At 36.6% G+C, this 25859-nt stretch overlaps 1 protein-coding gene and 1 long non-coding RNA gene across 2 annotated transcripts in view; both read right to left on the reverse strand.

Annotated features, from left to right (window-relative positions):
- The window catches only part of LOC135837960 (roundabout homolog 2-like), a 638803-nt gene that overhangs the window by 99904 nt on the left and 513040 nt on the right, over positions 1-25859 (reverse strand). The gene's annotated exons all lie outside the window — the stretch shown is intronic.
- LOC135837912 (uncharacterized) lies at positions 19990-23864 on the reverse strand. The gene is made up of 2 exons (XR_010557275.1): positions 23635-23864; positions 19990-23524 (listed from the first exon to the last, which is right to left on the reverse strand). It is a non-coding gene; the product is annotated as an uncharacterized LOC135837912 (long non-coding RNA).

The raw sequence follows: 25859 nt of genomic DNA on the forward strand, positions 1-25859 counted from the left end.
ATATGGGAGGGGGGGGGGGAGCTCGTGGCTTAATTTTGGTTTCAATTTCGCTCGCCAACTGCGAAATAAATGAAAAAAATTGACGTGTGCTTGGTATAATTTGAAAAAAAAATTCATTAAAAATCGCTACAAAACTAATTTTTACCTCTGAAATTAAAAAAAAATATATAATAAAAAATTGCCACCCAAGATTGTAGATCGCCACAAGAAAAAAAAATATTTCAAATCGCGACATGAATCCAGAATTAGCGAGACAAAAATCACCACAAAAAATTTAAAACTGGATTTCAAAAAATAAAATTTAAAATCATCTCCGGAAAATTTTAAAAAAAGAGAAAAAAATCCATCGAAAATGACTACAAAAAGATTAATTTGAATTCTTGAAAGAATTTCGATCTCTAAATTGCTAGTAAAAATTTATTCATCACCACACCACGATAAAAAAATGTAAATTACATATTTTGAAATACAAAAAAATTCATTTGAGTACTTAGATAGGTACTCGTGAAAGCATAAAAACTAAAAAAAAAAAAAATCAAAACAAACTTGAATTCAAACAAGAAAAAACTTGGATAAGAATAGAAAAATGTATGTAATGTATTTACTCAGGAAAAATCATGGAAAATAGTCCTAAATCTACTGTCAACTATTTCGGAACCAAATTTCACCATTTTCGGTTATTCTGCAGCCTCCAGAGCGATTTTCGATTCCTCCTTGAGACGTGAAAATGTACTTGAGCAGCTAAAAATGAAATTATCGTTGCTTACTCTGGACTTATTAACCCTTAAACACCCAGACAAATGTTGTAGAAATGCTCAGAAAAAATGCCTCTGTTCTATGTGAATTTCTTCAGAAGGCGTGCAAATTAATTTGATCAGCTAAAAATCAAGTTATGACCTAGTTTGGATCCATTTGACGAGTCATCCACGTTTGGTCCAATATCCTGGCTAAAACTTCACGTGGGTTTGGGGGGGTGTGAGGGGTATTTTTAATGACTGGAGATTGGAGAATGCTGGTCAAGAAACACCCTCAAGTTGTCCTCCTGAAATTGGAAAAATTGGAAATCAGCTCAAATGGGGATAAAATTTTGAAGCAGGTTGAGAATAAGTTTCAACTCGATTTTTAGGTTCCAAATTAATTTTCATGCTATTCCGGAGGAATCTAAAACCGCTGTGAAGGCTCCAAAATGGCCGGAAATGGTGAAATACAGTTCGAGGGAGTCGATATCGCTTTCAGGACCACTTCACATCACTTTTATTGAGAAAATATATTTTTTTGAAAACCTCACGAATCGCCAAAAACGGTTTCGAAATTCACCTCAAGCTCAAAAAAATCATTTCAGGCAGCTACCTATTACTTTTGTTCATGGGAGTACTCGACCACCCTTGGCAGCGGAACCATTGAGAGAGGAGCAAAGGGAACAGGTTGCCTCGGACCCTGATGAAGGGCTTGTGATGAAAGAGAGACCTGTGTTTTTACTTCTTAAAACAATAACATAAATTTTCAAAAGCTTTTCCTCTCACTTCGTTCGGGCTTGTTTTCTTTTCGTTTCTTTTCTTTTCTTTTCCGAAATTAAAATTTCTAAAAGAAATATCATTCAACTTTGTGAAGTTTTGAAGTGAAAAAATGAACATGCCTCTCGAAATACAAATTTTATGAGTTTTTGCCCTCATTTGGGCCTGTTCTCTTTTGTTTTTCAAAATCAACATCCTAAAAAAAATAGTGTTCTCTCAAAATACAAATTTTCGAAAGTTTTCGCCCTTGCTTCGATCGGGCCAATTTGTCTCTTGTTTTGAAATTTTAAAAAAATCACATTTGGGTCTCAAAAAATCCAAAACAGGAAATTAAAATTTTCATAAGTCATATGAATAAGATATCAACCGGCAAATTTGTATTTTTTCCCCCCTGTATCAGGTCGACAAATTTCAACTCGAATGCCTCCCCTTCTTTCCCCAATCAGAAGCCAAATTAGAGTTGTCCTGGGTCCGCATTGGCTCAGGTATGGTTCTGCTTGTCACCTAAAAATCTTGGCACCTCAAAATCGACCCCTCTCCTCCACCCCTCTAATCGAGTATGTCTTAACGGGCGTCATTGCTCCCAATCTGCTAAAATTGGTCTAAGAAGATGGCGTTTTTTTAAATACGTTTATTTATGTTTAATCAGTGCATGATGCGCCTCAGATCATTTGTCTAATTGGAGTAATATTAATTTTCTAATCGATGGTTTATTTTTGTCTTCTGTTTCAGGTTAGTATCAATTTTTGTCATCAAAATGAGCTGACGTCGAGTAGTAAGTAAGTTAGTTGCTTAGTTATAATTTTGAAGTTATGCGAAAATCATTTATTTATTCATCATGATTGGTCTAAAAACTGGAAAAAATTCAGGAAAATCATTTCTTTGAAAGACTGGACACCTTTTGACCTAAATTTTTGGGGCTCTGTACCCCCAAATGCATAATTTTTCGCCAATCGCTCTATTTCACCAATTTTTCGTTGTGTGTTTGAAAAGTTGAAAGAGAAAACAGCAAATGAGCAGCGACGTTCGCGAGTAATTTTATACATCATCTAATCTCATTGATCGTTAAGAATTAAACGGTCGCTGCCTATATAGTACAGTTCAGGGCGTATGAGCGGACACAGTAGGATGGTGGAGGGGGGAGGGGGTAAGATAAATAAAAACATTTATTGGGTGTTAGCGTGCTGCGCTGCGTATTTTACGACCGTGTTAATTAAACCTCCGTTTAACACGTTTTGGATTATCGGGATGAACGACAGTGGCACAAGGCTCAAGGGTGGGAAGCAGGGTCAAAAACGTACGGTATTTTTATACGCACGTAACACTACAAGCGCCGCGCCGCCGCTGCTGCGGCTCATCGCTTAAAACGAACGTAAATTACCGAGTAATTACAATTTCGGCATCGTAGAGCCTTAAACGATTCTGGCACCGAAAACGATGCACACAGATTTAAAAGAACTGATACGAATGAGTATATGTAGTACTATTTCGAAAGAGCGCGGTGATCAATTACACGAATGGTAGTAATAGGGGACGAGTGAAGACTGAAGAGCAGTCCTGGATGCAGAGGCGATGAAGAAGGGTTCCGTCGTTCGTAGTATTAATTTATCCGCTTTTAATGAGTATACGTACGTAAATACAGACGAAGAGAGGAAGAGAATTTGTTTGAGAGTACAGTTCCGTTGTTCTATATACGAGTACGCTGCGAGTTTCATCAGGGACTATAAAAAAAAAAAATAGAAACTGCTCCAGAGAACGTCCAAACTTCAAACGAATTGGATCATCACCGAGAGCTATTCGAAAAGAGCAGGCGGGAAGTGTTTATTTATTTTTTACTCTCGTTTCACGAAAAAGACAGACAGACAAAAAAGAAGAAGAAGAGAGGAACGAACACTTTCGATAAAATGATACCGATACCTACCCTTGTAATCGCGCGTTGATCATCAAACGACCGTTGCGTTACCGTTGTTGCGAATATCGGGAATAAAATTATAAATAAACTGACGAACGATGGTTGATGCTACAATATGATAAGTACGTTTCACCGAGAGAGAGTAAATTAACTTCAATGGATATTAGTTAGGTAGGTAGCGGAAAAAAGGAAGACAGAAGAGAAAAACGGCGAAAAATACCAGCGGCGGTGTTCGTTCGAGTAGATAATTAACTTTGATGAAATTCTTTACGTAGCTCGACGTAGATTTTATACTTTCGATAAAATGAGTACGAAATTTTCCGGAAAAAAATACGTTCATCGTTGTGACTTTGAATGTGCGTTTATTAAAGCCTTATGAACTCGTAAAAAATCGCGATTTTATGACGAATGCTTGAAATAAAAGCTGAAAAAAATTAATAATTTATCGAATTTTAGTTTATGTAGAGCTTCTGGTTTTCAGTCTGACTTTTGAGAAGTTGGAAAAATATCCTCATTTTTTGCTGAAAATTCTAAAAACTTTCTTTTTATTCAAAAGTTACCTATACCCGTCGACCGTATATAATGGACAAATAATTCAAATGGCAGGAAATGACGCCCACATTTTGGATGCAGAATCCTGGAAACGTTCTGCACATGCGCCAAACATGATGCTTACGGTGCTGGCGGAGAGAGAGACGGTTCCCTGGTTCAACCCACGTTCAACCAGTAAACCGTCTCTCTCTCCACCAGCACCGTAAGCGTCATGTTTGGCGCATGAGCAGAAGATTTCCAGGATTCTGCATCCAAAATCTAGGCTTCACATTTTGTCATTTTTTCACCGTTGAATTATTCGTCCATTATATACGGTCGACGCCTATACCCAAAAATGTTTTTTTTTATTCCAACAAGATCAAAAAATGTCAACTTTTTGACATTAAGTGCGAAAAATAAAACACTTCGTTGCCAAAAGTTGACAAAAAATCTCGCTTTTTTGGAAATTGACAAAAATCCTGTTTTTTTTTTTTTTTTTTAAATAAAACTGGTAAAAATTGTTTTTTTTTTTTTTTTAATCCGAAAGTGTTGTTTTCTTTTTAGAAATGTCCAGAAGTATTTTTTTTTGCCAAACATTCTCAAAAATCCAACTCTCCAAAAATTTCCTTAAACTACCTAACAGTCTCGTTTTTTTGAAAATAATTGGGAAAAAATAAATGTACCTATATAATTTTTTGCCTACATCCAATTTCCAAAAATGACTGTTTCTTTTTAAAACTGTCAAATTACCAAAATTTCTGAAAATTTTCACTTTTTTTCCAAAAATTATTCAAATTTAAAAGTCTTGCCTTTTTGCCAAAAATTGTCCAGACGTATCACTTTCTTGCAAATAGTTCCCAAAAAGTCCCGATTTCTGCTAAAATTGTCAAAAGTCTCAATTTTTGTCAAAAATTGTCCAAAATTCTCGCTTTTCGACAAAATTGCTAAAATTTGACTTTTTTTGCTAGAACCAAAAAATCTTTTTTTTTCGTTAATTTTTTTTTTTTTTTTTTTTTTGGGTGTTTGTAATTACTTGATTATTACACCCGTCGTATTAGATTTAAATCGAGTTGGTAAGGTCAAGTTTTTTAATTAGGTCTAAGAATTTTTTAATTTCGGAAGGGTCGTCTGGTATGAATAGGGATCTTTCATCTATTTGTAGGGACAGTCTGTGCTGATGTAAGGAGGGACATTGAAATAGTAAGTGTTGGACAGATATAAGTTCTGAGAGGCAGAATTGACATGTGGGTTTTGAGGCCTTTTCATAGAGGTGGTTATGTGTGATTTTTGTGTGGCCAATTCTCAGTCTGGTTATAATGATTTCTTCAAGTCTGTTTAAGTGGGAGAGGTTTTTCCAAGGATGGACTAATTTTTTATGTTGAAAGAGCTTGTTTGTGGTTTGGAGGGACCAAAAGTTTTGCCATTTCTTGAGTGTGCTTTGGGTGAAGATCGATTTGAGGTCGTCAGCTGTGATAAATATAAGGGGAGAAAGGATGGTGGCAGATTTTGCATTAATATCTACAATTTCATTTCCTAAGATTCCAACGTGGCTGGGTACATACATAAACTGTATGAAGAAGTTTGAATTTTGTAAGTCAAATAGAGTTTTATGAATATTTTGAATTAGAAGGTGATCGGAAAAAAGATTTTGGATAGCAGTTAGTGAGCTGAGGGAATCACTTTGAATTAAGAAGGACTTATTTTCTGATTCATAAGTGAGTATGTCACAGAGACAGTGGAAAATAGCTGTGAGTTCGGCAGTGTAGATTGAAGAACAGTTATGGATTTTAAAATTTGAAATTCTATCATTTATAGAGTATGCATATCCTGTGTGAAGTGTTGGTATTTTTGATCCATCTGTAAAGCAAAGATTGAATTTTTTGTATTCTGATAAAAGTTCAAGATAGTTCTGTTTTATTACTAATGGAGAGTGGCTATTTTTTGGGTAGTTAATAAGCTGTAGGTTGACTTGAGGAGGTTTTAGAAGCCAAGGGGGGTATAATATTGGTTTTTGGATGAGAGTTTTGGGATTGATTTGCAGATCATTCAACATTGTGATGAAATTAGAAATGGGTCCTTCTATATGATCAAAATGTTGGGGGTTAGGTGGGTTAATTGAGTTTTGGAGTGGATGGGAAGGGTTGGTGGATGCATTTGAGATGAATTTGTTTGTTATGAGAGTTCTTCTGAAATCTGGGGGTAATTCTGCTGCTTCACAATATAGGCTATCTATTGGAGAGGAATAGAGGGCTCCTAAACAGATCCTTAGGGCTGAATTTTGAATTGTTTTTAGGATATTTGAAGTATTGTTCATCTTACTTTTTTTTTAAAAATTGCCAAAAAGCCATTTCTTGTGTTAAAATATTGTCAAAATCTCCCTTTTTGGCAAGAACTCAACTTTTTCCAAAAACTGCAAAAATCCTCGCTTCGTTGTCAAAAATTGCCGAAAAATCTGGTTTTTTCATCAACAAGTTTCAAAATAGCTCAACTTTTTAAAATTAAAAACCAGAACTTTGATTACATTTTGGTTACTTTTTTCGAGCCTTTTTGGTGACGAAAGTTACTTTTTTTTAGTAAAAAAAAGGGGGTACGGGCCCTGCCTATAGATGTATGTATTTGAGTCGGCTCATTGGTCTGATATTGGACACACTTTCTCTCTGGCTCCTGGAGCAAGTCGCAAAAAAATTACCATTGGATTTTCGTTTCAATTTAGGATAAAATCGTCGTTTTGATTTTCAAAAATTGATTCTTCAAGATTTTTTTGTTAAAAACGAAGCTGTAAAAACTAAATTTTTCTGGTTTCTTTTTTTTCGGATTTTAAAATTTTTGATCAAATCAAATCGTTTATTTTTGCAATAGGCAGCTATGCTGCACTTACAAAGTCAGCTTATAATTAAGTGAATGTACAGCATTTCAACTAATTATTCTAACATTTGGTACGGTACGTATATAAAAGGTAATGATACATGTTGGATTGTTGGAGCAATTTACCAAAACTTACTCCAGTTGTACCATCTCATCAATGCTGTAGAACGCATATCCCTGCACCATTTTTTGAGTTTATTTTTGAACAGTTTACCATGTCAGAGATTTAAGTTTCTGGGGGATTTTATTATATATTTTAGAAGCCATAAAATCAAAATTATTCTGCATATTTTTTGTCCTTAAATTTTCACTTATTACCAAATTTCGATGTCTTGTATCATAGGTATGAGAAGGTGTCTTGAGTTCTATTGTTCTATTTTTTTTTACCATGATACACATTTGCAGTATGTATACTTATATGGGACTGTTAGTATCTTACTTTCAATGAAGACTGGTTTGCAGGATTCTCTTGGATTTTTTTGAAACATTATTCTAACAAGTCTTTTCTGTGCTATCAATACTCGTTGAAGCAGATTGTGATTTCCACCCCAAAGTGATATTCCATAGCTCTTATTTGAATGAAAAAGGCCATAGTATGCAAGTTTTAGAGTATTTAGGTTTGTGATATCACGTAATTGCCATATTAAGTAAGTATAGGTGGAGAGTTTTTTGATTAAATGGTCCACTTGGCTATTCCATTTCAAGTCAGAGTCTATTACAATTCCCAACAATTTTGTTGAGTCAGCTATCCTGTAATTTTCACTAATAGATTGAGGTATTCTCCCAAATGACAAAAAGGTTGTTTTAATTAAATTCAGTATCATTTTGTTTGCTGAAAACCAAGATATTAAATTTTCCATTATAATTTTAATATGATCACTATCCATAGTTTCATTAAGTTCTATGAGAGCAGTAGTATCATCAGCAAATTCTGCAAGACTATGCTCAAAGTAATATGGCAAATCATTGATGTAAATTATAAAAAGTAGTGGACCTAAGATGGATCCCTGCAGAACCCCCTGCGTAATACATTCTGTCCCAGAAAATACATTACTGTTGATTTTTACAATTTGGATTCTGTCAGACAAGTAGGTTTTGACCCAATCTAATAGCTTTCCTCTTACACCATATCTTTCCAGTTTTCTCAAGCAAAAGCCTTGGACAAATCACAAAGAACTGCCATTAGGCTTTTCTTTAGTTGAAGACCATTTGATACTTCGTGTACAAATTTATATATTGCAGAAGTGGTGTTCATATTTTTCCAAAAGCCAAATTGGGATGGGTGAAGTACAGGGTGCCCAGAAATATCGGGTACCCCAAAGAAAGTTTTTCATTAAAAATATAGGTTGGCAACGTGAAATAGATGCATATGATTGGTGGAATGTTATCTCTCCAGTCCAACAACCAATGATGTGTTGATCATTATCATCATTCACTGGAACCAACCGAAGTATTTGGCAGAAAACTTTTTTAGGGGTACCCAATATTTCTGGGCACCCTGTAAGTCATGTTTCTCAAAGAAAGCTGATAATCGTTTATGGAATAGTTTTTGAAATATGTACTTTGGAAAAAATTGGTGTAATGGATATTGGTCTGTAATTATTCAGTTTATCTCTCTCTCCCTTCTTGAAGACCAGTGTTACTACACTAGTTTTCATTACATGTAGATAGACTCCCTTTTCAATGGACTCGTTGAAAAGTGTTGCAAGGGGGTGAGCTACAAATGGTGCTGAGAGCTTTAGTGTATTTACATGAAGGCCAAGATGATCCTTTGCAAAGGAATTTTTAAGAGAATTAATTATGGTTAAAACGTTATACATGTTGGTGGGTTCACAGAAAAAGGAGGGGGCTGTGTAATGTACCAATAACATTTTTCAGGTTTTTTTTTTTTGGGGGGGGGGGTCTGTTTTCAGTTTTGTTGTCGAGTTTCATTTTTTTCTACACTTTTACTATCCTGTTTCCGGCCTCATTCGTTTTTTGAGTTTTGAGTTTTTGATTTGCAGTATCCATAATTTTTTGAGTTTTTTGAGTTTAATAAATTAATTGTTTTTTTTCTTCAAGTTTTTTGGTTCTTAGATTTCGTTTCTGATTTTTTTTACCGAGAAGGAAGGAAACAGGGACCACCACTCGAGCTCGACAGTCAACACACGACGACGCTGTAATTTTGCAAGCAGCTCTGCCAAATAAAAGATTCATACCTACAGTTGAACGAAAACTCAAGGTATCTACAGTATATAGGAAATACAGCAGGGAGGAAAATGAACACCTCCGAGCCAGACGCGATCGAATGTAAGAATTTTTTATTACCTCTCGCAGCCATTTCTATTCAACACAAACAGTAGGCCACCTTAGAACTTTTCCATTGTACCACAACGCGAATGGCAAGCTTTCATCAATTTTGATGATAGCCCATAATGCCGTGTACTTACACAAGTGTATAGGCAAACATAACCGCAACCAGGGGGACTCAAAAGGTGACGCGAAAAGCGAGAAAATGGTTATAAATCAAAACACACGGTGCGGCCGGCGCGGAATAGCCATCAACTTATGACCCGAGTGTACGAAACATACGTATTTTCGCGCCCATTTCATATACGTATGGCATGAGTGATGAGATGAGGTGTGAGGTGAACGTTGATATACCGCGGAAGTGGTCTCCTCTTTTAGTTTTTTCTTTGAACCATTTTTTTTTTGAATGATACGCGTGCGAGTGTGTGTGTCGGCCTGTGTATATTTCATTCTCGCCTCGTGTTAGATTATTTATCGTTTGTTGTTGTTGTTTTTCCTTCTTGGTACTACCATTGAGCGTAAATATTTGTACGGAGGGGTCATCACAGCACAGAGAAAAAAATATAAAAAGTAAAAAGGGCAGGCTTACGGTAGAATTTTTTATATACGTTGTCGCAGCGTGTCATTTGTTTGCTAGTCTTATAACCCTTTCATTTTCCTTCTCCATGGTTTTTTTTTTTTTGGTCGATGCAAAGGCGAAGCAGTAGCAGCGGCCGCAGCGATAGTTACCGCTGAGTATTATTACTTTTTCTCCTACCCCTATACATTGCTGCAATTACTCCTTAAAAATATGAAAAAGAAAGAGAGAGTTGATCGATGATACGTAATTATACGCTACACAAGGCAACGATAATAATGATTGTTTTCATGTAGATACGTACGAGTACGAGTAGTAGGGTGTTTATAACGAGTGTTGAGTGTTGCAGGACACTTCAGATTTACATACAACACAGGCACAACATGGTGAATGGAAAGAAGTGAGGGGAACTGTGCTTCGTGCAGTGAAGAAAGCTCTTTTGTAAAAGATTTACCCCTTTTTATTTAGGAAAAAATATGTACATATAATATGATGATGATGATGATTTGATGACGAATTGTTTTGCATTAACATTAACAGGAACTTATACAGTGTTTTTTAAACGAGAAATGGGTTAGCGATATACATAAATTTCTCTGTGAGATAAGTAGGTCTTTTTTTGTCAAATTTTTTTTGGAGGCAAAAGTTGTAAGTTCATAATTTTTTGTGCCTTGTTCCCACTACAAAAATCTAAAAAGAATCGATTTTCGTGTTTAAAAGTCCTCTTTTTGTTCCAATTTTTTTTGGCAAACTTGTCCAAGTTATGAAGTGTTGATTTTTGGAAAATTTGTCAAAAAATATCAACTACTTTTCTGGGGGGGGGGGGGGATGTTAGAAAGTTTTGATTTTTCCACTTTTGGTGAAATTTTCAAAAGATGCCAATTTTTGCCAAAATTGTCAAACAGTCCTGTTCTTACCAAAATTGCTGAAAAAATCCTGTTTTTTGCTGAAATTGTATGACCATTTTTTGGGCTCCAGGGGTCCCCAAAGTTGCGAATAAAGAAATAATTTTGGAACCACTGAGTATTATTTTCAACAACTTTTCTAGCGTAAAATATCTGCTTGAACCCGTTAAACATTATACGAGGCAATTTTTCCTCATTTTTGACCCTCGGCGGCAGAAATTGGGGGGGGGGGGATTTTGAAACCACCATTTTGAACCTACCCTTTTGAACTCCCGCTAAAAAGCTTTGTACAGTTTATTAGTGTCTGAAGACCTCCATTCTACCAAATTTTGAGCTGGTATACTCAATAACCCAATTTTCCAATTTTTCGTAATTTGGATATTTTGGGAATCCCTGGAAAACTGGAAACCTGCGATTTGCGCCAAACGTACCGTTTTGAGGCATATATTCAATTATTTGGATGAAAAAGTTTAATTATGCTCCCTGTAAATTTGTAATTTTGAACTCTTTTTTTAAAGCCTCCCATTTTGGGCACCCCTAAAAAAGGCGTTTATGCATATTTTTTCAAATAAATTGAAGAATTTACATTTGAAACTCTTTAGCAAGAGCTCGATAATTTTTCATTCGATTTTACCAGTAACTTTCAAAATTGACCTTCTTTGGGTCAAATTGTGAGATTTTACTCTTCAAAAAAATGTTAAAATCACGTTTTCATGATTTCAACGAAGTAAAATCTCAGAGTTTGGCCCAAAACAGCTCAATTTTCCAAAACATCCTACTTAAAAACTCCTCTTTTTGTTTCAATGTTTGTCAAACAGAATTTATGTTTTTTTCACAAAATTTCTTAAGGCTCCTTCTTCTGTCAAATTTTTTCCCCTCTCCCCATTTTTTAATTTTTTCAGCTTTTATGGAAATTTTTGGATATTTATGAGCCTAAAAGGTCCTCTTTTTGTTTCGAAGATTGCCAAACAAAACACAAAAGTCCAGTTTTTTACAAAATTGTTCAACGGCTTCTTATTCTTCTGTCAAATTTCATCCCTCTCCTTATTTAATTTTTCCAGCTTTTATGGAAATTTTCGCAAAATTAACCAGCATATTCGTTTTCACAGTGCGCAACTTACTTGGATCGAGTATAGAACGGGAAATTCGACTAAAATTCGAGCGAAAATGAAGAAAACGCATCGTCAGCAAACGCTCGTGTGTATATGTGTAATGTACGTATTATTTTCTTTGTCGATTCGAATCGTCAAAGAACAAAATAGCGTGGATTTGAAAGGTCTGACCCGGATAAGATGTTTCCCTACCCTTACGCAGCTCAGCAGTGTGCAAAACAAAGAGAAATTTTCTTGAGAGACGACGACGACGTTTTACCATTTGACTGACATACTATATAGCTTTGTGGAGGCCAAAGTTGGGGGAGAGGTGGTGGGAGGAGAGGTGCCCTTTTTTCTTCAACTCGCACACATACAATATATGTATAGAGAATTAGAGATAGACTGCACGTGGCTGTTTTATATTTCATAGCTCTGAAAAATACAATTTTGAGTTTTTCTACGAATAACTATATTATACGTAGTATTTCTGCGTAAGTATTTATTTGTGTGTACGTAAGTTGAGCACTCAATTTAGTTGTTTTTCCCCTTCACTTGCTTTGTTTGGAGGAACGAAGTTGGAAATGAATTTTTTTTTCGCTTCGGATTTCATCGCCTTTAGACATGTGTTGCCGATGAAGAAGAACGCGCTTTCGTCTTCTTCTTACTTCTTCGTGGCAGCGCGAAATCTCGGCAAGTTTTCATCATCTTGGGAGCTACCGTTAAAAAAAAAGCGAGAAATTAATTTCCAACTTCGTGCGGGTATATATATATTTTTTATTCGTATTCCGTTTTTTTTTTTTTTTGTAAGTTGCTGTTGCCTGTTTTTAAAAAGTTGCTGTCTTGATTCTGTAGATGAATTATTTTCATCGACGTCGTTGGGAGCAAAGTTCGGGACGAGTACGAGATTTCTGTTTGAAAATTTTTTTCATCCCTTTGGGAAGATGAAAATCGCGTGGTTTGTGACAGTTCTTTACTATCTATCTGTTTTCATCGCTGCAATTCTGTCGCCGTCGCCTACGCGAAGAAGTTGAGAGAGATTTTTTTTTGGTGGAAGAGAAGCGAGTATACTTATATTTGATTTTCTGTTCGAACGTTTTTCTGAATTGAATTCGTAATAAGAAGTGCTTTGTTTTTTCAATTTAGGTACTGGTAAAGAGTGGTTGATTTGTTTGTAGTGTTTTTCGATTTGCGAGATTGTAGTTGGAAAAAATAGGTCACTTTTCTGACGTTGAGAGGGAGAGGGGTGTAGGGGAGGAAAATGGTTTGTAAAACTAGCAAAAATATATACAAAAATGAGAAAAATTATACTTGAAATTGTCGAAAAATGAGGGAAATTGAGAAAAATGTGATGCGTAAAATGATGAAATGAATTCAAAAATAAAATGGTTGAAAATGACGAAAATTAATAGAGTTGAAGAGAAACAAAAATTGATGAAATACTCGTATGGTCCATAAGTTACAAAAATCCCCAAAATTCATGAAAATCAGCTAAATAATAATTATGCGTAAAAATGATTGAAAAAAATATTGCCCAAATTTGAGAAAATTGTTTGCTGAAATTTCGCAAAATGACAAAAAATTGACTGAGTAATTTTAAAGTTGTTCGAAGAAAAGCTAACGGAAAAACGTTTGAAAATTATTATTAAGAAAAAGTTTCGTATTATCAAAAAACTCGAATCAATTCGTTCACGAACGATTTGTTCAGAACCGGCTAACCATTCGGAAATGACTGAATCACTACTAAATCAAATCCACTGGAAAATAACATCGTAAAATTTGACGTTCAATTTCATCGATAAGAATTGAAGATGATTCGTTCGCGAACGATTCGATCAATGATGAAAAATCGATTGCGAATGAATGAATCGCCAATAAATCAAACTAAATACCTAACGCACTATTCCACAAAATTTGAAACATTTTTTTAGGATACCATTAAAAATCGCGAATGATTCGTTTGCAAACGATTTGTTCAGAAGAGAGAAATCGTTCGCGAACGAGTTGATCACTGAAAACTACAAATTAGATATAAAAGACAATGACATGACAAAATTTTCAACAGCTTTAATTCTATCATCGAACATACGAACTGGATTCGTTCGCGAACGATTTACCAAAAGTTGACAAATTATATTTTGAGAGCTATCGAATCACTTCTAAATCCGATCCAGTGTAAGAAAGCTTATTTCTAAAAATTTTACTTTTTTAAGCCTATCAACAAACCATAGCGTTGATTCGTTAGCAAACGATTCGCTCAGGAATGATGAATCATTCCCGAACGACTGAATCATCGAAAAATTGGAATTCAATTCGAATAATATGCACCTCAGCGAGACAAAACAAAACAGGAAACATTTGTCAAAATTCACCAATGAAAATTGTGAATGATTCGTTCGCGAACGACCCTCTCAGGTTAGAGAATAATGGAAAAACCCGTTCGTGAACGAACGACCGAATCATTTGGAAATCGAATCCGATAATACAGTGACATGAAAAAACGAATGATCCTTCAATTTATCAATCAAAATAATTGTGAATGATTCGTTCGCAAACGATTTTGCTCAGGGTGAAAAAATCGTTCGCGAACGAACGACTGAATCACTTGGAAATTGAATCCGATAATACACGACATGAAAAATCGAATAATCCTTCAATTTATCAATCAAAATTGCGAATGATTCGTTCGCGAACGATTTTGTCAAGGGTGGAAGAATCGTTCGCGAACGAATGAACCTTTAATAAATCGAATCCAATAATACGAAGCTTGACAGTTCCTTTCGATCCTGCAATTCAAAATTTTGCTTTGAAAATTGAACTACATAAACTTGAACTCCATTATCAGAACCGGAATTTGTGCTCGATTCGTTCGCGAACGATTTGCTCAAAAGAGAAGAATCGTTCGCGAACGAATGAATCGCTGAAAAATTGAATGGATCTCATTTTAAAATGATATGAAACTTGGCATTTGGCAATTTCGACTCTTATCATCGAAATTTGTACTCGATTCGTTCAGTAGAGAAGAATCGTTCGCGAACGAATGAATCGCTGAAAAATTTAATCAATCTTCGTTGACAATGGCGTGATGGAATTTTAAAATCAAACTCCGTCGTCAAACCTGGACCTGTACCCAATTCGTTCGCGAACGAGTTTCTTAGAATAGTAAAGGAATCGTTCGCGAACGAATAAATCACAGAAAAATTGAATCAATCTCATTTAAAAATGACATAAAACTGTTGGCAAAATTGGTCTTGTAACCGTAACGTATCGAAAAGTGTTCGGTAATTTTAGTTTTTATAAAAATTAAATTCGTTTCGCGAATTCTAAATATCGCTGGTTACGTTTTAAATGGAATTTTGTACTTTTCGTAAAATCGCGTAAACTGTTGGCTATCGTTTATTTAAGTAAGTTATAAGTCAAATTCGTTATATTCGTATCTCGTTCGCGTTTATATTGATTTAATCGTCGAGTTATAAAGTCATCGAGCTCTTGCTCAGTTCTTTGTTTTCGTTAGGTTTGTTGATCTTTAGGTCAACGACCTTGTAAAATAAATATTGCTTTTATTTTGAGTTGTTATGTTTTGTCAGTCGAATTGTTTGATTAATTTCAATATTCTTGAGTCAGATTTATCGATTTAGATCGATTCATCGTACAAAAACTTGGAATTTGGCAATTTCCATTCTATCATCAAAATCTGGACCCAATTCGTTCGCGAACGATTTGCTCAGTAGAGTGAAATCCAGGGATCGCGGAGGGAGGGGGTCAGTGCCTCCGCCTCCAGCTCCGGCTCTTGAATTTGTAAAAAATTTACCTCCAGCTCCGGCTCCAGCTCCAAGGATTTTTTGTAAGTGCCTCCGGCTCCGGCTCCACCCTCCATATTTTTTCAATCCCTCCGGGAGGCCCTCCAGAGGCCCTCCAGGAGGTAGCTGTTTGAGGGGGGCCTCCTTACAATAAAAATGAATTTTTCAAACCTTGATAAGTGCCTAAATGGGCACTCCTTACAATAAAAATGAGTTTTGCAAACTTGAATAAGTATCAAAATAATTATGTCATAAATGTCACACTGTATCATTGAAAAATATTGAAATTTATAGAATTTATCAGTAAATAAATACAAAAAAATTACTGAATTCAATCGGAGCTCGGAGGGTACCTTTCAAGTACCTCCGGCTCCAGCTCCGGCTCCGGTTTTTTTTTGGTAAGTGCCTCCGCCTCCACCTCCGGCTCCAGCAGAAAAATTTCAAGTACCTCTTGCTCCGGCTCCTGCTCCCGGAGCAAGGCAAAAAAAGGGTACCCTACGGGGGCCTCCGGGCCTCCACCTCCGCTCCGCTCCGCGATCCCTGGTGAAATCGTTCGCGAACGAATGAATCGCTGAAAAATTGAATCAATCTTGGTTGACAATGGCATGATGTAGTTTGAAAAATGAAAATTAAACTCCATCATCAAGCCTGGACCTATACTCGATTCGTTCGCGAACAAGTTTTTTAGAAGAGCAGAAGAATCGTTCGCGAACGAATGAATCTCTAAAAAATTGAATCAATCTTATTATGAAAATGACATGAAACTCGACATTTGGCAATTTTCACTCCATCATCAAAATCTGGACTCAATTCGTTCGCGAACGATTTGCTCAGTGGAGTGAAATCATTCGCGAACGAATGAATCGTTAAAAAATTGAATCAATCTTATTATGAAAATGACATGAAACTCGACATTTGGCAATTTTCACTCCATCATCAAAATCTGGACTCAATTCGTTCGCGAACGATTTGCTCAGTGGAGTGAAATCATTCGCGAACGAATGAATCGTTAAAAAATTGAATCAGTCTTAGTTGACAATGACACGACGGAATTTGAAAAACAAACTCCATCGTCAAACCTGGACCTGTACTCGATTCGTTCGCGAACGAGTTTCTTAGAAGAGTCAAAGAATTGTTCGCAAACGAATGAATCACTGAAAAATTGAATGAATCTCATTTGAAAATGACATGAAACTTGGCATTTGGCAATTTTCATTCCATCATCAAAATCTGGACTCAATTCGTTCGCGAACGATTTGCTCAGTGGACTGAAATTGTTCGCGAGGAACGAATGAATCGTTGAAAAATTGAATCAATCTTGGTTGACAATGACTCGATGGAATTTGAAAATCGAACTCCATCGTCAAACCTGGATCTATACTCGATTCGTTCGCGAACGAGTTTCTTGAAAGAGTAGAAGAATCGTTCGCGAATGAATGAATCACTGAAAAATTGAATCAATCTCATTTGAAAATGACATAAAACTTGGCATTTGGCTATTTCCACTCTGTCATCAAAATCTGGACTCGATTCGTTCGCGAACGATTTGCTCAGTAGAGTGAAATCGTTCGCGAACAAATGAATCGCTGAAAAATTCAATTATTCATAGTTTATTGAAGGCATAACGAAACTCAACAGTTTATATTTTTGTATCATCGAAAACCTTGGCTCAATTCGTTCGTGAACGATTTGCTCAGAATCGGCAAATCATAGGAGAACGACTGTATCTCTTCTAAATCAAATTCAGTGACTGAGTGAGTGGCAAAATTAGTCTTTTTCAAATTCATCGATAAGAGTTGAAGATGGTTTTTCATGGTGAAGGATTTTCCCAGAGATGGAAAAATCGTTCGTTGATGAATGAATCAGTGGCTTCAGTGAAGACTACCTATTTCACCACATCTCTGTCAGGCTGACTGATTCTATGCTAATTACTTGTGAGAGAGTTGAAACTTGATGACTTGCTAGTCAATTGGAATTAGGTAGAGGGGGTGCGGTTGAGGGCTAATGACCCGACGACTATACACGTGTCGTGGACTCGGTTACACTATCCCACGTGTTTTGGTAACGTTCTCTTACACAGCTCAGCTTCTCATCCACTGTTACGTCACTTAGGTTCATACCAAATACAATGTGTACGGATGTATCTCATAAATAGAGATGTAAGTACACGGTGTTGTATGCAGCCTAGGCCTATACTATGCCGATGAAGCAAAACGTTGCAAATTATCAAAACATCTCTCAAAATATGTTGGAAACCAGCTGCTAGAAGCTCTCCAAGGTGTAGAATGTATTGCCCAGATTGAAAAACAATTACCTCGAAGTTGAAACCTCGATTACAATCTTTCCAAATGTACCAATGAGGTGAGATGAAAGGTCGAAGTATGTCCTATAGTAGAAGGTGTAATGCAGATTAGCACAGAATCTGCCAAGAAAAAGAGGGTCAATTGGTTGCAATCAACAATGTCTGCAAATCAGAAGCTAGCAAAACTGTTGGCGGACCTTTTGAAAGATCTCAGTCTTACGAATTAGATATTCGACGACAATTTCACCGAGAAAGAATCCATCTCAGCTTCGTCGAACTTCTCATCTCGCAATTTATACATTCCCTAGCAACGAGTATTGCTATGCAAATGACGAAAATTCAGCCGATATCGCGAAGCCGTTTCTCGAGAACGTCATTCTTACAACGGAGTTCATCGAGAGATGTAAATAATAAAACCGACGGCTAAATTCACGACTAATCGCTATCACCACTACGACGACGGTGTTCAAAAAAAAGTAAAAATTTCGAATTCCAGTATTACCGATTTAAAAAAACTCATCGAAAATGGCGTCAAACGGCGAATACAAACGTTACGAACAACAAACCACCAAAGAATCCGCCAATCACCACCACCACCATCATCAGCAATCGGTCAAACATCGTGTCGGAAATGCGGCCAGACCTCAACAACTGCAACAACCTTCGAGAATGGCCAGCAATCGAGTATCGTCGAGTCGGCAAAGCAGCAGCAGCGGCGACCACGGCCGCGTGGTCAAATCGCGAATCGGCACAGCGGCTGCGATCAAAGCTCTGTGCGGTAAAGCTGCCGCGGCGGCCGAAAAGAACAAGCTGAAGAAATCGCCAGCTAGCGGAAGCAGCGGCAAAGGCGGCGACGACGGTTCTATTGTTAAAGCTCCGGGCAAAGCGGGCATCGGCGGTCAAGTACACTGCGAGACGTCCTCGTTAACCGAAAAGGAACGCAATGCGCCCCAAAGTATCGCTACCGGCGACGAGAAATGCCACGACGTGCCCTATCGTCACATACCGGAGAAATGCGTCAGGCCGAAAGATAAATGGCAGAACGGTATTTACTGCCGAGATGAATGCGGCTCCGGTATCATCGCCAAGAAGTTCGAATTCAAGCACAGTCGACAATTATGGTGCAGTACTCCGCTATCCATGTACCAGGCGACCATCGGCGAACTCGGACGCCAGATATTGTGTCGCGAAAAGATCGTACCGAGGGATGTGAAACCCGAACCGCCGTGCAATATCGCCGAATACATTCTACCTCCGTGTCGCGGATATTATCGCAAATACGACTGTATTCGGCCCTGCGAAGAGGAATACGTATCGTATAAACAAGGCCGCAAATTATACCGAGATCGAGTCGAACGGTATTGGGAACCGTGTACGACGAAAGAGCAACGAGCTCCGGTCGATATCAATACCTTCGCTGGCCAGAACGTGTTCCTGGGGGCGAAACTCAGACGCAGATTCAACGAATCCATCCCCTGTTGGTAATGCGGAAAGCTCGAAACGTCGTCCAAATCACCATCCTTTCGGACGCATCGTCCTTGTATACGTTAAACGATCATGTAAACGAACGTTAGATTCTTTATTGGTAATAAAAAAATCGTATTTTTACCTTTTGGTGTTCTTATTTGAATGAATAGTCTGTTGTGAGTTAACGTACCTGCAACAAAAAAGATGAAAATTGGGGTAAGATGGAGGATGAAAGTGTTGAGTAAAATAGTCAGTGGTGAATGATCGAAAAATTGGTGTACTAGTTGGAGAATGAAAAATGTTGAGTAAAATTGTCGAAAGGTGAATGAGCTGAAAATTGGTATATTAGTCGACGAATTTTAGGTAGGCAGATGTTGAATGCATTTGCAGTATGAAATAGCTCTTGGCAAATGAGCTAGATCGAGTGTTTGGAGAACCTTATCTCTTTCGAACTCTTGTAATTTACTCGTAGAAAGATGAGTACCTACTCCTGGCTCAGATCATCCAGTTGCTGTGAAATTCTCGCCCTTCTGACCGATCCCTTGTCAGATCTCATCTTAAATTCCTCCACTCACTACCTATTTCCTTAAGCCAGATACAATGTAAAGTTTCATCATAACCAAAAAAAAATCCGATCAAGTAATCTTCCAAAATTCGTTGGTTGTGTTGAACGAACGTGAATTTTTCATCTTGGTTTTGTTGCGAAAAAATTGGAAAAAATGAATGAAAATAAGAGAAACGCTTTAATCTTTATTAAGAGAAAAATGACAAATACGTAGTTGGCTAACAAATATCAATTGAAAGTATGAAGTGTAGTTGCCAAGCTTCTATAGACGTTGAAAGCCATGAAATAGAAACTTGGCAACACCGTCAGACAGAAAACTTTAGGTGAAAAGCTGAGAATTTGGTTGAAAATATTTGGGAAATTTGGAAATAAATTGTGTGAGCAGGGAAAATCAAAGAATTATCAGAAAAAACGTGGTTTATAAATCAAAAGTTTTCGTTTCTCCAATTGAAGCTGGAGAATATAAAATTCAACTTCTCATATCAAAAATAATGTTGTTTTTACTTGAAATTTTCCAAATTATAAAAGAAAAAATCTCTCCAATGCATTCCAGTCAAAATTGCCAGAAAATCTCAACTTGAAATATCAAAAAAAAATATATAATTATATATTTTTCAACAAAAATGCGGAAACATTTTCTACCACAAATTTGTCGTTTTTGAAAATACGAGTACATAGTTACAAGAGAAATTATGTCTTGAAAAAAATAAAGAATTTTGAATTTTTGGGAGCTTTTGCCCTCGCCCCGCTCGAGCCCCATTCGTATTTTTAAAAATAGTATGTATAACATTTATAATTTCTTGAAAACTGAAAATGCTAAAGCCATGAAAACCAATGTTTTGCATCATCCAAAATTCTAGATGGTCAGGGGGCTCGAATAAGGATCACCTGGGGCAACTTTTTTCTTAAAGGGGGAGTCCTAAGAAACATTTTTAGCCCTTGTCCTCAAAAAAAGTGGCCCTACTTACAAAATGGTGGTCATTTTGATAGCCAGGTCAGCCGAAATCGCAGATTTTGCGTTTCAACATAGGACTTGCACGAAATTTTTCAAACCGTACAAACGTAGATCGAAAGATCAGGCAAAAATTCATCACCTGTCAAAATTTCAAGTGCCAAAGTGCGTTTTTCGATTTTTGGTGAATTTTTGAAAATCAAATTTAGGCCAAAAATGAGGGAAAAAATCAAAATCTTACCAAATTGATCGAGAAAGCTGAAATTTGGAATATACCCTATTTTCGGCAAGCCAAATCGATTGGAAACGGTTTCAACCCGTTTTGAGCAGTTCTGGAGCCTCCAGCAGATTTTTGAGACTGGAAATTCCCACAACATTTCATCAAACGGAGATGGAAAGCCGAAATTCACTCTGCAAACCAATTTCAATACGCTACGAAGTCAACTGTAGGTAGATTTTAAGTGTTTTGGAGCCTCCAGTAGATTTTTGAAACTTGAAATTACTCCAAAACTTCATCAAACGGAGATGGGAGAGCCGAAATTTACTCCGCACTCCAAGTTTGACACCCTCTGAAGACGACTTCAGGTGGGTTTAAGTAATTTTGGAGCCTCTAGCGACTTTTTGAAAATTACTGGAGCAGGTCCAGTAGATTTTTGAAACTGAAAAACCTCCCAAAATTTCATCAAATGAAGATGGAGAGACGAAATCATTCATTCTGCAAACTAATTTCAATACTCTACGAAGTCGACTGCTGGTAGATTTCAAGTCGTTTTGGAGCCTCCAGCGACTTTTTGAAACGTTGTATTGCGTTTTTTGGAAAATTGAAATTTAAAAAGTAGCTAGAAGCTTCAAAACTATTTGAAACCATCAGGTAGTCGACTTCATGTGGTATTAAAATAAGTTTGCGAAGTAAAGTTTCAAAAATCTACTGGAGGCTCCAAAACGACTTGAAGTCTACCTGCAGTTGACTTCGTAGGGTATTGAAATTAGTTCGCAGAGTAAATTTCGGCTTTCCATCTCCGTTTAATGGAATTTTGTGGGAATTTCGAGTTTCAAAAATCTGCTGGAGGCTCCAGAACTGCTCAAAACGGTTCTTCAGCATGGTATATCTAACAGGTAAAGAAAGGAGTGAACGTAGTGAAAAAGTAGTGATTTTAAAAATGAGTAGTGAAAGTATAGTGAATTTAGTCAAAGAGGTAGTGAAAAAATGAAAAAATTCATTAATGGGTTCATATTTTTTATCGTTTTTTCGTTATAATTTTGATTGATAATGAAAAATACTTTGTATGCAATTTTCCTTCCAGTTTCAATTTTTTTGAAAATTTTCTTGTGAAAAATTAAGGCTTTATTAATCAGGAGTGACCAACTGACCATTCTTCCGAAAAGCCTGGAAAAGTCAGGGAATTTGGTCGGTCTGAAAAAGTCAGTGGATTTTGTAATTTTTACGAAAAATCTCTGGAATTTTGAAAAAACGATCAATTGCAAATTTCGGATATGGGCCTGTAATGAAAGAAAAACAATAATTTTTTACTTCTCGATACACAAATTTTCGAAGACTTTTGCCCTCGCTTGGGCATGTTCTGTTTTCTTTTTCAAAATCAACTTCTTTCAAAAAAACATTATTCAAATTCTAAAATTTTAAAAACTAAAAGTAAGCTCGTTTTTATGCATCTCGAAATAAATATTTTCAAAAGCTCTCGAATCAATTTTTTTTGGGGGGAGGGGGTGTTTATAATTACAAGATTATTACTCTCGAATCAATTTGAAGAGAAACTTATGAAAAAAAATTATCCCACCTCCCCTCCTCCCAAAACTCATTCTTTAAATTGAAGTATGGGGTAAGTAGGTACGTATAGAAAATTGGAAAAAATGATTTAGGAAACCTGGAAATGTCAAGGAAAATTACTTGCCAAAAATAATGGACATCCTGTTTATTTTTGTGTGTGTGTGAGGAGGGAGGAGGTTGAGTGGAGAGCTTTCCGAAAATTTGATTGAAAAAGTAGTGATTTAAAAAAAAAAATCCTTCAGATACCATGTTCAAAAATATTTAAGAAACATAACCAAAGAAATACCTGCAAGGTTGGTACCGGTTCGAAAAAGTTCAAAATAACGAAAAAAGTAAAAAATTTGGGCGTTGAAACTTCTTATATTGAAAATTATTTTTTTGTACCTCACAAATTGTGAATTTTCTGAAGCGTTCGCCTTCGTTTTGCTTGGCCAAAATCGAAATTATCTGTACTCTTTTTGAATTTGATTTTTAAAAGCCAAAAGGCTAAATAAACATCACGTTATAAAGCACGTGTCCATCATAAATATTGATTGTGTCGCGAGAAAGCCCCCTCTCTTTTGATGCGATTTAGCTCGCTGTATTTTAAATGAATTTTTCATTTTCTCGAGCCTTCAAAAAGACCGCACAATATGGCGAGAAAAAAATTTTCCATTCACCCTATAGTGAGCCTCTTAAAGCTTGGCAGAGTCTGTTAATATGTCTGGGTCTGGGTCTTGGTCCGGGGCTCCCAAAGTGCTGAGCTTGCCTCTGGGTGCGCGTTTTGCTGGTGCACTTGGTATATATTCTTCGCGGATATGTGGTACGCGGCCCGCCATTGATTTCGGTATTGTTCCCGTTCCTGGTGGGAACTCGCGACAAATATATGGCAAAGTGGGCTCTCGGAATACTTTTGTTGACAAACCTTTCGGAATGGTGAGCTTGTGTGTTCCTAATATTACATTCGGTAATGACTGTTTTACGAACGACTGTTGAAATTAAGATAAAGATAAATTTCCTTATTGTTAGTGTAGGTCAACGATTATAGTGTTTCATTTTACGGAGATGAATTTAAAATCACTACTGCTGTTCGACTTACCTTTAGCCAACCACTTTTTACGCGTACCTTGATCGGCGCTGGTCTAGCGTCTCTCAAATCGACGAATAAAATAGAGTAGAAAATAATAAATCGGATAAACATGATTTTAAAGTCGTAAGAAGTTCGCTGTGTGTGCTAAAGATGATGAAGAAAATCAAATAATCACACAGCGTCTTGCGCGCACGATAGTTAGTTTAAGACAGAGTTGTTATCTGATTAAGAGAAATGTATTCGGTATGGCTTCGAGATTAGGTAAATGTGGTGGTATTAAATATTAATCATCTACAAATCAATCATACTTTGTATCCTTATTATTTGTTATCAGTACTTTTTTTCAGCACAGAAATCAATGTTTTTTTTTTAGAGTCGTGGGAGGGACAAGTCCCCTCCACCCTCCCCCCCCCACCGCTGAGCTTTATATGAATTTCGAACACTTCCGTTTAGTCGAAATTTGCTGACTGGTTAAACATCTCAAAAATCAATAAACGAGGAACTCCATAATTCTCGAATCGACCATTTTTGCATTTCAGGGTGCGATTTGCGATTTCTTGCTGTGCTGGGGAAAAAACAACACCAACCCCTAAAACGTATGCATCGAATTGCAGTCACGTTCGGAAATAAATTTCAAGCGCTCGTAAATCCGTCGTGTAAATTTTCGCTATCGCTAACAGCTTTAAATCCGGCTATCGCTTTCAGCTTCCCCCGCTTCCCTTCCTGTCTGTAGTAGGTATATCTGTTCTCTCCATCTACACATCGAGCAACACTGGGAAAAGGTTAATACAATTCGTATAAATTATTTTTACACGTTTATTTGAAAATAAGTAGGTACTACAATATAGGTAGAGGTACGCATATAATAGTACAACAAAAAGCTCTCGCGTAGCATATACATACGAGTACGTATAGTCCGAGCTGTTTCTCTCTCTGTAGTATCACAACAATGCATACTCCAGCACCACATATGCACCGCGATGTATTCGAATAATGAATAAACAATCGGTAAGCCAGGCGAGGCGGGGGGAGAGGGTTTCAAGAGTAAATACACGCTGAGCGATGCAAAATACCTACTCTCGACTCGTATAGTTTAGTAATTCCAATTAATGCGCTCAGATTTAATCTGTATATACACAGATAGACTATCGCGTATAAAGGTAGTGTTATAACGTTGTACGTATAGGATCTACAACACTATGCGTAGGTATGAAGTAGATATATAGGTACTATGTAATTAGTCGTCGAATTTGCTTCGATGAGCTGTACGAGTATATAATGTGTAATATGTACGAGTATATCGTGTGTAAAGTGTAATGCAAAAGGCCAGTACAACTGCTTATTCTGCCTCTGTATTCATCTACGAACAAACGTATACGAGTACATACAATGTGAATGAATTAAGTACTCTAACTGCACACACACACATCGACATTACGATCCCATATTGACGCATTGACTCGCGAATAAACGAGTTCGAATCGAATTCGTTTACGCGTATACTGAACATACGTATGTATAAACGAACAGTACATCTGCACAGCCATGTGAGCTACGCAGCTTCTCTGGGTGGTACACTTGTTCGATGAAATTCGACGAAAAAGAGAAGCGCAAATAAAGGGGGTAATTCACGGTCTAGGAAGCAATCGCTATATTAGCGCCTATTTTACCATCGAATACGTATATGTGCCATGTACTCGTAGTACATCTACATCATACTATACGAGTACATACGTACAAATACAATATAACCCATTTACATTTCTCGCCGAGCTCGTATATGAGCACACAAATTTTTCTTTCTCGGCGAAACTGGAAATTCAATTCCGACAGTAATTGGTTCGCGAACAGAAAAGCTCGACAAACGATATTGTAAAAAAAGTATAGAGAAATAAACAAGCAGTAGAATAACAAGGGAAGAGGTAGAGGAGGCATTTTCCGAACGTTTGTGCACAAACTGTATTATGTATTATTAAAAAATGGTTTCAATTTAAGTCATACACCTCCCCCCCCCCCTCCTGCATAAAAATGTTTCAACCAAAAAAATATTAGCTACAAAAACTCATTTTTAAAAAAAAAATTGAACGTAGAAAATGAAGAGAACAATTCGATGAGATTTAGAAAAGTTACAATTTGAATTTGTGAGGACAGAAAATCTTATTTTATTCAGTTTATTCAAATTTCAATCTTTCTTATTCATGTTTAAAAACATTTTTTTCCTACTAAATTTTGAA

Source organism: Planococcus citri, chromosome 2 (assembly GCF_950023065.1).
Source record: "Planococcus citri chromosome 2, ihPlaCitr1.1, whole genome shotgun sequence".
Classification (NCBI taxonomy): Eukaryota; Metazoa; Arthropoda; class Insecta; order Hemiptera; family Pseudococcidae; genus Planococcus; species Planococcus citri.